Raw genomic sequence first — 9,484 nt, forward strand, 5'->3', positions numbered from 1 at the left:
ATCCGGTAGACTTGATCCGCTTTTTATATCGAAAGTTGAGCAATCGGTGACGCGTTCTTATACACCGAACCGCGAAAAGCAAAATTTCATATGATCTCACCAATTTCGGATGTCAGTCAAATCAGTCAAATCAGTCAAATAATAAGTTCGCGTTAATATACACGTTCGATTTTTGAAAAGCTTGTTCAATTTAATAAGAGTCTTGGTAACAGGCTTATGTTTTTAGACCTAATTGGTTGTTTTCATTTACAAGTACCTCGTGTTAAAGTACTCATAAAATGACATTAAAATCAGAAAACTAATAACTGAAAGATTATCATTTTTCCTCTGTGGTAGTTTACATATAACATAATGCAACTAACATGTCACGATTAATGCAAAATAAATAAATTACTAATATAGACATTTTTTTAGTAATTTGTATAATCGTGAAACGAATTGGACTTTCTAAAGGCAAATATCAAAGGAAACATGGAATTGATGCCAAATCTATCACAAATATTATTTATACTACTTATTTGCGCAGTTTGAAGCGAATCAAATTGATGAAGGTTTCTTTGTTACATGTTAATTTACATTTTAAAAAACATAACAGGCACGCTAATTAGTTTGCTTAAGATACTTTCGAGATACCAAGTTAGACGCGTTTCCATGAAATCATATCAATTTTACGATGATATTTTTCTATCAAGCATGCAATTATAACCGTATCGTTGATTAGTGCATACAATTATCCATGTACATTCGTCTTTCCGAGTACCGCGCTTCAATATTGCTAATTTCAAATTCGTACATTAATGTTCGTAAATGCTTGAAAATGCTATATAACTGTATCAGCTTCTGTTAAAAGCATTTTATAGTAAAATCTCTATAAATTTGTAATATTTTTTAGACAATTTGAATTCATTATATTATACATCGTACATTCTAGTCATTTCTAATTAAGTTACTTTTGCGATGTTTAATTATATTTTATGTATATTCTTATAACTCTCTATGTTACGGCGCGTACGATGGTCCGTGCGCCGTCTGAAGCTTTATACTATATACTGATCTACTACATACTATATACTATAAACTGAATCCTTTGACGTAATCTTAATAGCTTGAAGGAATCTCTAACCCTGTAAGTGTTTTCGGTTTATGGATGGTCCTTAGAACAATACTTAGGTTTATTGCGCACTCTTACAAATAACGGAGAAAGCGGGTAGTTATTTTTCCAATAAACAATGTCACCCACGAGCCACGTTGGTAGGAGGCTTCCTCCTCCTATCTTCGTTCATTAACGTTGGCTATAATCAATGGGCACCCTCACTTTCCTAACGAAAAGTGTGAACAACGAATCCGCGTTCTTTGTTCAGAAAGCACACCCACACTGAGATTTCCTCTCGTGGCGGCACACGAGAACGCAAATCCCACCACTCGAAACCAACTAGTGTCGGACGACGGCAGCGCAGTGGTTAGCGCCATAGAGTACAAACGTTCGGATCCCGGGTTCAAATCCCGGCGCCTCGTACTTTTCCAAAGTCCGATGTTTCTTCCACGACATCTAAATAAGAAGGAAATACAGCAGTACTACACCCCGGCAAGCGACATCTACAGCCAGCAGCCTACAATTATCACGGATATATGAAGGAAGACGGAGAAAAAGAAGAAAAAAAGTGTGTTTCGTCCAGAGCCTGCTAGTGGACTCATCAGTAAGGCTTACCTAGCAGGCTCATACCTTAGACACAATGGAAGGAGGGGGAAACAAAGCTATGTACATGGCAGAGACATTGAAGACGGATTCCTCCCTCCCACGGCCGGACACTGTATCCAAGGCCGGTCGGATCTCCTACCCTCTCTTGCGACGTATCCCAGTGGAGCGGCCCCACTCTTAATCTAGTTTGGTGGGAAAGGTTCGCGTACACACCGTGTGTAAGAACTATTAAAAACCACATAGTGTATCGCGACTACCTTTCTACTACTTAACCCAAGTCCTATATTATCAGTCTTAGGTCCGAGGCGGCTCCTGTCACGTAAAGTTGGTACTTGGGTGGTAGTAAGAAGGCTGAGTCGTAACCCAACTACTTATTTTCCTTTATAAAATTTTATTATAAACACTTACAAAATAACACCGAACCGGAGAATAGGGGTTGTATGAGTACAGCAACTAGAAGAGGAACAAGAACTGCCCGAGCTGGGTGAAGTCTCGGTTTATATACGTTTTGGTTTTAGGATGTTGAGGGGCTAGGTGTAGGTTATGATGTAGAAAAGTGTCCGAAGGTCGGGGGTCCATATCCTATCTCTGATGTGGACGGAGGTGCGTCACAGCCTTGGTGTATTCTATGATAATAAGGTGGTGATGTGTCCAAAAGTGTCCGAAGGTCGGGTGTCGATGTATTATCACTGATGTAGGTTGAGATGTGATTGATGTCACATACCCCCCTCTTTAGATTGATTTTGGTCCTCCAAAATCTTGGTGTTTCCTCAGTATGGAGCGATGGAATTGGACTCTGACTGGTTCGACTTGTACTTGTTCTTCTTCGTCGTGGTATATGCTTTTGCTATTTCAACCTGTGAAGGTTGTTGGCTGGTTAAATTTCGACTACGATTAATAGGGATAGTTTGCTAAGTTTGACGAAATGCCGCAGTATCACGTGTTGAATCTTTTGTAGACTTTCTAACAGCCTGTGATATAGAATGAGTTAGTGGTCTTTGAGTAATGGTTTTATACTATCTTGTTGTTTCTTTATAGTTTGATTGTTATCCAGTTGTTCCTTTGATACTTGCATTTCTTTGTTTTGTTTAGCAACTTCTAAAGCCTTTTCAGCATCTACAACTGGTTCTTTTTCCATGCATGTAATTTCTTCTTCAACCAGTACAACTGTGCTTTCCTCTATAGTTCGTGTTTTTGTGTCATTTAGTAAACTTTTCAATTCAATTTCCACAGTATCTGGAGCTTTAGATACCGACTGACTGTCATCTTCTGCATTTTCAATGCCCCAATCATCAAAGATATCCTGAATGACACTTCTTTTGTTAGTTATGCGCACTTTATCTGCTTCACTTATAGATTTATTCCTTCCTTCTGTATTAGCAACATGTATAAGTACGACAATTTTATTATGAATAATTTTCTTTTCTACATTAATTTTATGTGAACTATCAAAAGATCAATCTTGCCATTTCCATTTGTTGTTTCTTGTTATTCTTTTCTTTAATATCAATGTCATCTGCAGTTTCTAGATCACTAATTACTCCTGAGGTAATAGGAGTTATAGAATCGTTTCTTGTCTTTGTATGATTTAATATGTCATAATTGTATTTCTGGCTACAATTTTCAGAAACTTCTTGAGCCACAATTTCTGTTGAAATTACTTCTATAATTGTTCCATCACTTTCTCGTGCTTAACCTATCGAATTAAATTCTTCATTTACAATTTCAGCGTTCTTCATTCCTTTTTGTTCTGCAGAAACATTTTTTTTTCTTCATTGGAATTTACAACAGCATCCTTTTCATGTACAGTTAAAACAATATTTTTTTCCGTACTTTCATTCATATCATTAATATATAGTAGTTTCTACAGTCAGTACCATTACTTCTGAACTACTATCAACTAGTTTAGACAAATCTGTGTCTGTATCCGTGAGATGCAATGTTTGGGCTTTATCATCAAAAGTTTCACCAAGTGTTTTAATTAATGCTTGACACTGAGCATTAGTAACACTAACTGTATCTATATTTAACACTGTACAAACGTTGTGTTTCTCAATGTTTTGTTCACCCTCATTTGTATTAAATATTTCAACATCGTTCGTACTTTCTTTATCTAAAGATGTGTCACCTGCATATCTTGAATGATCTCCAATCTCAGTTGTATTCTCTGCTTGCTCTTCTTGAAATTTCTCATCTTTTTTTTTTTTTTTTTATATTGATCATCAATTTGTGGGTCCTTATTTATTATTTCTTGTTCTACTTCATTAATCGCAGCGTTCTTTATGCTCTCTGTCTCACTACTTTCCTTACTTTAAAAATTTTTTTTTGTTTTTATTTAAATCTGTTACATCACATTTATTTACTACTAAACCATCTTGAATTGTATTATCTGTACATTCCTGTGACTTATTTTTTTTTTTTTTTGATTTTCTGGAATATCATGCACATTCATTATAATATCAGTCGTTGATTCTGATATTAATGAAGAAGATACATCTACTTTTATCGATGATTCTACTTTATTAATGTTACTGTGCACTTCATGTAGTTGTTCCATAGTAAAACATCAAGATTGTTACAATTACTTAAGAAGTCATGGATTGTTATTTAAATATTTACTGCACTTTTCCATCAATGTAACCCTTTATGGCAGTTTGACATTCTACAGAACACCAATGCTGTATCAGTTTATATTTTTCTTCATCATGAAGTTTTATTATATCACCTAATTCTTCCTGATGTTTTTTTTTCTTTTTTTTCAATTTTCAAATAAGAGTGTGTTTTCTATGTGAATCTTTTAATTCTTGGTTCGCCTCTAGTAAGCGATTATTAACATCTTTGGAAAGTTTTTGGACGTTTTCCAGTTCTTTTCTAAGAAAATTATTTTGTTCGTTCATATCTTTTACTTTACTAAAATCCAGTTTCAATTTATTAGTTTCTTCTTCATATTTATATCCAAAATCACCCACTTTTTCATATTCACCCTTTAGTTCGTCTAGTTCACATTGAAGGGCAGATTATTTGTCCTTGTGGTTCAAGAACTACATTTTATCTCTTTTGCATCTTTAGCTCCAGCTTCACGTTCCTCCATTGAATTACTAACACATGAATTAAGTTTGGCCTTTTTTTTTTGTTCCAGCAAGTCAACTTCATATTTGTGACTTATGTTATTTCTTCTAATTTTATTGTTAGTTCTTCAATTTGTATTCCAAAAGATTGAACTCTTTTTACGTGCGTGTGTGTGTTTTTTTTTTGTAACTCGTCGAATTGCAATTCTAATTTTTGCACTTCCTCCTTCATGTCCTCTATATGCTTCTCGAACTCTTGTGTCGTCCTGTCTTTGTCGGAACATTCTACTTGAAAATCAGCGAGTTGATGCTCGGGATCGTAATTCAATTTTTGGTCGTTAGCAGTAATAAGCTCGCGTAACTTCACTTTTGAACTTGATCTTGTTTGGTCTTGATTGTGTTTTCGTGGTGCTTGTGGTGTTCTAAAAGTAATCGTCACGTTGCTTGCATTTTTAGTGCACATTGATACACTGCACTCTGCACAGGCAATGCTTTTGTTGTCATGAAATCTCTCTAACTTTTCAGTAACAAAACCTTTTATTTTATTATTTAATTTTGGATCATGCGCCCCTGGTGGAGATACATTATGTGTTCTCTTTACCTTTATTATGCACACGTTTTCCTTTTGCTCTCAATTTTTCGATCATCTTGTGCTGTTCTATATATTGTGTTCTTATGTTCTTCGCATATAAATCCTGTCGATTGACTTTATCTTTCAGTTGAGGTACATGTTTAATTCTTTACCTGTGATTATGATGAACAACCTCAGCGTATTTCCTTTCTCTCTCTCTTTTTTTTTTTTTTTTTTTTTTTATGGATTTCTTGATAATCTTTTAGAAGTTGCTCGTTATATTTGGAAAGCTTTCTCACTTCGTCTTCAGCTGTTTCCTAACGGGATTTTTCTTCTTCAAGTTTTTCTGTAATCATTTTTTCTAAACTTCTCCATTTATTCTGTTCTTCTTCGAGTAATTCATTACTTTTCGGTATCTGGCTATCTTTTCCTTTAAAACATTTAATTTTATCAGAGAGTTCTCCTATTTTCAAACTTGCTTCATTTAAGGTAACTTTATGAATTTCCGATTGATGCTTTAACATTTGATGTAAGTCTTCTATTGCTGTTTCACGTTCTTTCAACTGTTCATTAAATTCGTTGTTTAGCATATCCACTCGAGAAATTTCGAGTTCTTGAGCATCGTTTCTTCTTTTAGAAATTAGGCTTATTTTCTCTCGCCTGCTGCTACATGTTGCTGTCATTTTATCAACTTCTTTCTTCTTTTTCTTTCTTTTTTTTTTTTTTTGAACTTAAAATCTTGATTTAAGGTTTGTGTTTCACTATATGATTTATTATTATTAACTAGTTCAACATTATTTTCAGTAGATTTTTTTTCGCGTGATTTTTATACTTATTTAAATAGTTTAACATGAGCAAATGCATCGTACGTCAGATATACCATTTTTAATAAATTGTCGCCTTTACAACTCGAGTTACCTCTGAACGAGTCGCATGATTGATCAATAAGCCATGAGTAATTATGCAAATTCAGTTTTTTTTTCATCTATTTATTTGAATATTATAACAAAGACTTTACATTGAATATTTTATTAAAATTGTAAGTTTTTCATAAACGCTTCAAAAGCCACAGTCTATTGATCAACTCCTCTATCCTTTCTCTTTCTCCTCACTAAAATAGATAAATTCCTAATGTAGTTTGTGGATAATATTTTTTTTTTTTTTTCTAAAGCAAATCACATTTATCATCTGATATATTTTTTGAAATAATTTCTGTCTGTACATTTTCTTCTTTTCCCTTACTCCTCTTTCTCTTTCTAATGAATTCTTTTTATTCCGTAAAATAGTTTTTGTATATTCAATTTTGTTAAGTGCAATCCTTATTTCTGATAACTTACTTTTATTAGATAATTCTTGTGAATCTTCTACTACATCTTCCATATCATTTCGAGTGCGGCTTCTACCTTCAGTAAATTTAATATCTTGAACCGTATCATTAATTTCAATAGCTCTTTCGGTATCAAGTAAATCGCACTTATTATTGAATATACCTTTTGAATTGACTTCTGTCTCTGTAGTTTCTTCTTTTGTATCTTCTTCGAGTTTTCTTTGTTCTTCTAATCCACCCTTCTCATTTTGTAGGATCTTCCTTGTATCTTCATCTTTTTTAACTTCGACTTTATCCGATCTCCTAGGTCTGCCTCTATGTTTCGCTTCATCAGTTGCTATTACACCCGTTACTGCATTATCATTTTCTACAGATTTATACCTATCGCTATCACTAGCTGTGTTCGTTAAAAGAACTTCCCTTCGTTGACGAGTATCAGTTGTTTCGTTTTCACTATCTGAAATTGATTTTTGTTTAACACCTCTTTTTTCTTCTTTGGCAAATTTATTTTCTACATTTTCCGATGCCTTTTGTTTATTAATTATTTCACACTTGTCTTCGATTAATTTTGTCTTTAAAGCGCTTCGCAAAATTTTATTTGTGTTTGATTGTCTGGTTTGATTATAAACAATTTCTTCAAATTTTGGCGAAGTAGCAGGCTTTGCAGCGACATTATAACGACTGCTCCGTTTACTACTATCTAACATAGATGGAGATGGATTCTTGTCATCTTTATTCTCTAAAGACTTCTCTTGTGTATTAGCATCTAAATTTCTCGACATAAGATCTGCTGAAGTTTTTGATTCTGTAGTGTCACACGCATTTTTCGCTGTCATCATTTGGTCTTCTTCTATAAGCAAATGTTCATTATTGTAAGCATTATCTCTTGCTTTTTGTATGGATTCTAATGATATATTTTGTTCAACGTTGTCTATTGATTTTGTATCATTTTCAGCAGTTGATTTACTAACTGCTTCTAATTCCTTCGTTTCAATTTGGTTTTCTTTATTTGTATCGCCGTCCAAAATATTTCTCATTGAAATATTATCCTTCTTGTTATGATCTTTTTCTGCTTCTCCTAAACTTTTACTTTTTTTGTCAAACCATTCTTGTAAATTTTGAGTATCTTGTGACGAAGATGGTGACAAATCATTATACAATACTGCAATATCTTCTTTCCTTCGTTTCACAGACTCTTTCTGGTATTCTGTTGAGCTATTGACATCAAACATTAAGTCTGTTTTAATGAAAATATAATCCTGTGAAGCGGTGTCAATTGATACTTTCTTTTCATAAGAATTTTCTACATTAGACTGCAATTCTTTTGAAAATTCTTTCAAAACCATTTCTTCATTTCCTACAGTAACGTCTGTTTTCTCCAAGCTTTTGTTCAAATTATTAGAAACTAAACTACCCTGATAACTCCGACTAGTCGCTGCTTTAATAGTCTCCTTTAACAGTTTTCTTAACTTGATTTCGTTCTACTTCTGCATAGCGTCTAGTATGGCCCGAATACTTGGATCCACACCAGTAGCCATAGGGCTAACAGAAGATGTGTCTTCTGATTTTTTGCTCATAGTGGTTATTGTACTGTTGTTGGAGTCTGTACTAGCGAAGCTACTGCGACGAGTACGATAATATTTAAAAGAATCCAGTTCTTTACCTGAATATTCTTCTTTTCGTGACCAGTTTCAGTTTTGGTGATGACCGTAGTCCGCTTTTCGTAGAAGTCGTTTTCACGTAAAGTGAGCTGATCTGCAGAAGTCCGCTGATCCCTCAATCGTCAATGATGCACGTATGCCGAAATGCGTAATTTCGTTTTCTTGAAGTTGATGGATCCTGGCACGGATCGCCAAAATGTCACGTAAAGTTGGTACTTGGGTTGCGAGAGAAAAGAAAGCTGAGTCGTAGCCCAACTATTAATTTTCTTTTATCGAACTTTATTATGACTTTGGCACTTACAGTAGAATAACGTTGAACAGAGAAAGGGGTGTTGTACAAGAACAGCAACTAGAACGAGAACTCCCCGGGCTGGGTGAAGTCTCGGCTTATATACACCCTGGCTTGGGGATGTTGGGGGGTTTGGTGTGGATTCCAAGGAGTCCGAAAGTCGGGGTTGGGGCCTTATCTCTGATGGGGACTAAGATGCGTCGCGGCGTTGGCGTCCGACAGTCGGGAGTCGATGTCTTTTCTCTGAGAGGTAATTGGTGTCACAGGGTCAACGGGACGAACTCTCCATCTAACAAAGGCATTAAGTAATCCTATAGCTCTCCTTAAAAGAAAGATTTGTAGCGGCACATGGCAGTAAACATTCCAACGGTTTCTGTCCCGTAGCTCGCCACACGCAGATCCTATTCTCCGGGCAGGATGTTTACCAGATGTCGACGCGTCTCCACAGTACGCGATCGGCTAGCCCGAGGACCGTCATAAACACTAATATCTAGTTACCTAAAATCCTTCAACAGATACACAGTCTTTGTCCCAGTTACGGGAAGACAGGAGAGACCTATTTTTCCACAAACGACGTCTCCCACTAGCAACCCTCCCTCAAGGGCGGCTAGCATCCTTTTCTAACTACCGATATGGAGATTGGCCAATTAGCAGCAACGTCAATTTCCCTTACTTTCCGAACGTAGGATGTCCCCGACGAATCCGATGATTTCGTGTCCTTAGACATACCCCTTCATATTTTTCCTCTGGGGTATCACCGGGTCGGAAAGTCTCTCTCTCTCTTGCGGTCTCATCGACAAAAAAGGATTAACTCCTTACGGTCAGCGAATATTAACACAGAATCCGACTTAGATTTTTTGCGAGTGCGT

At 35.5% G+C, this 9,484-nt stretch overlaps 1 protein-coding gene across 1 annotated transcript in view; it reads left to right on the plus strand.

Annotated features, from left to right (window-relative positions):
• LOC126875780 (katanin p60 ATPase-containing subunit A-like 2) overlaps positions 1-9,484 on the plus strand; it is a 292,008-nt gene that overhangs the window by 23,733 nt on the left and 258,791 nt on the right. The gene's annotated exons all lie outside the window — the stretch shown is intronic.

The sequence above is a fragment of the Bombus huntii genome, unplaced genomic scaffold (assembly GCF_024542735.1).
Source record: "Bombus huntii isolate Logan2020A unplaced genomic scaffold, iyBomHunt1.1 ctg00000058.1, whole genome shotgun sequence".
Lineage (NCBI taxonomy): Eukaryota > Metazoa > Arthropoda > Insecta > Hymenoptera > Apidae > Bombus > Bombus huntii.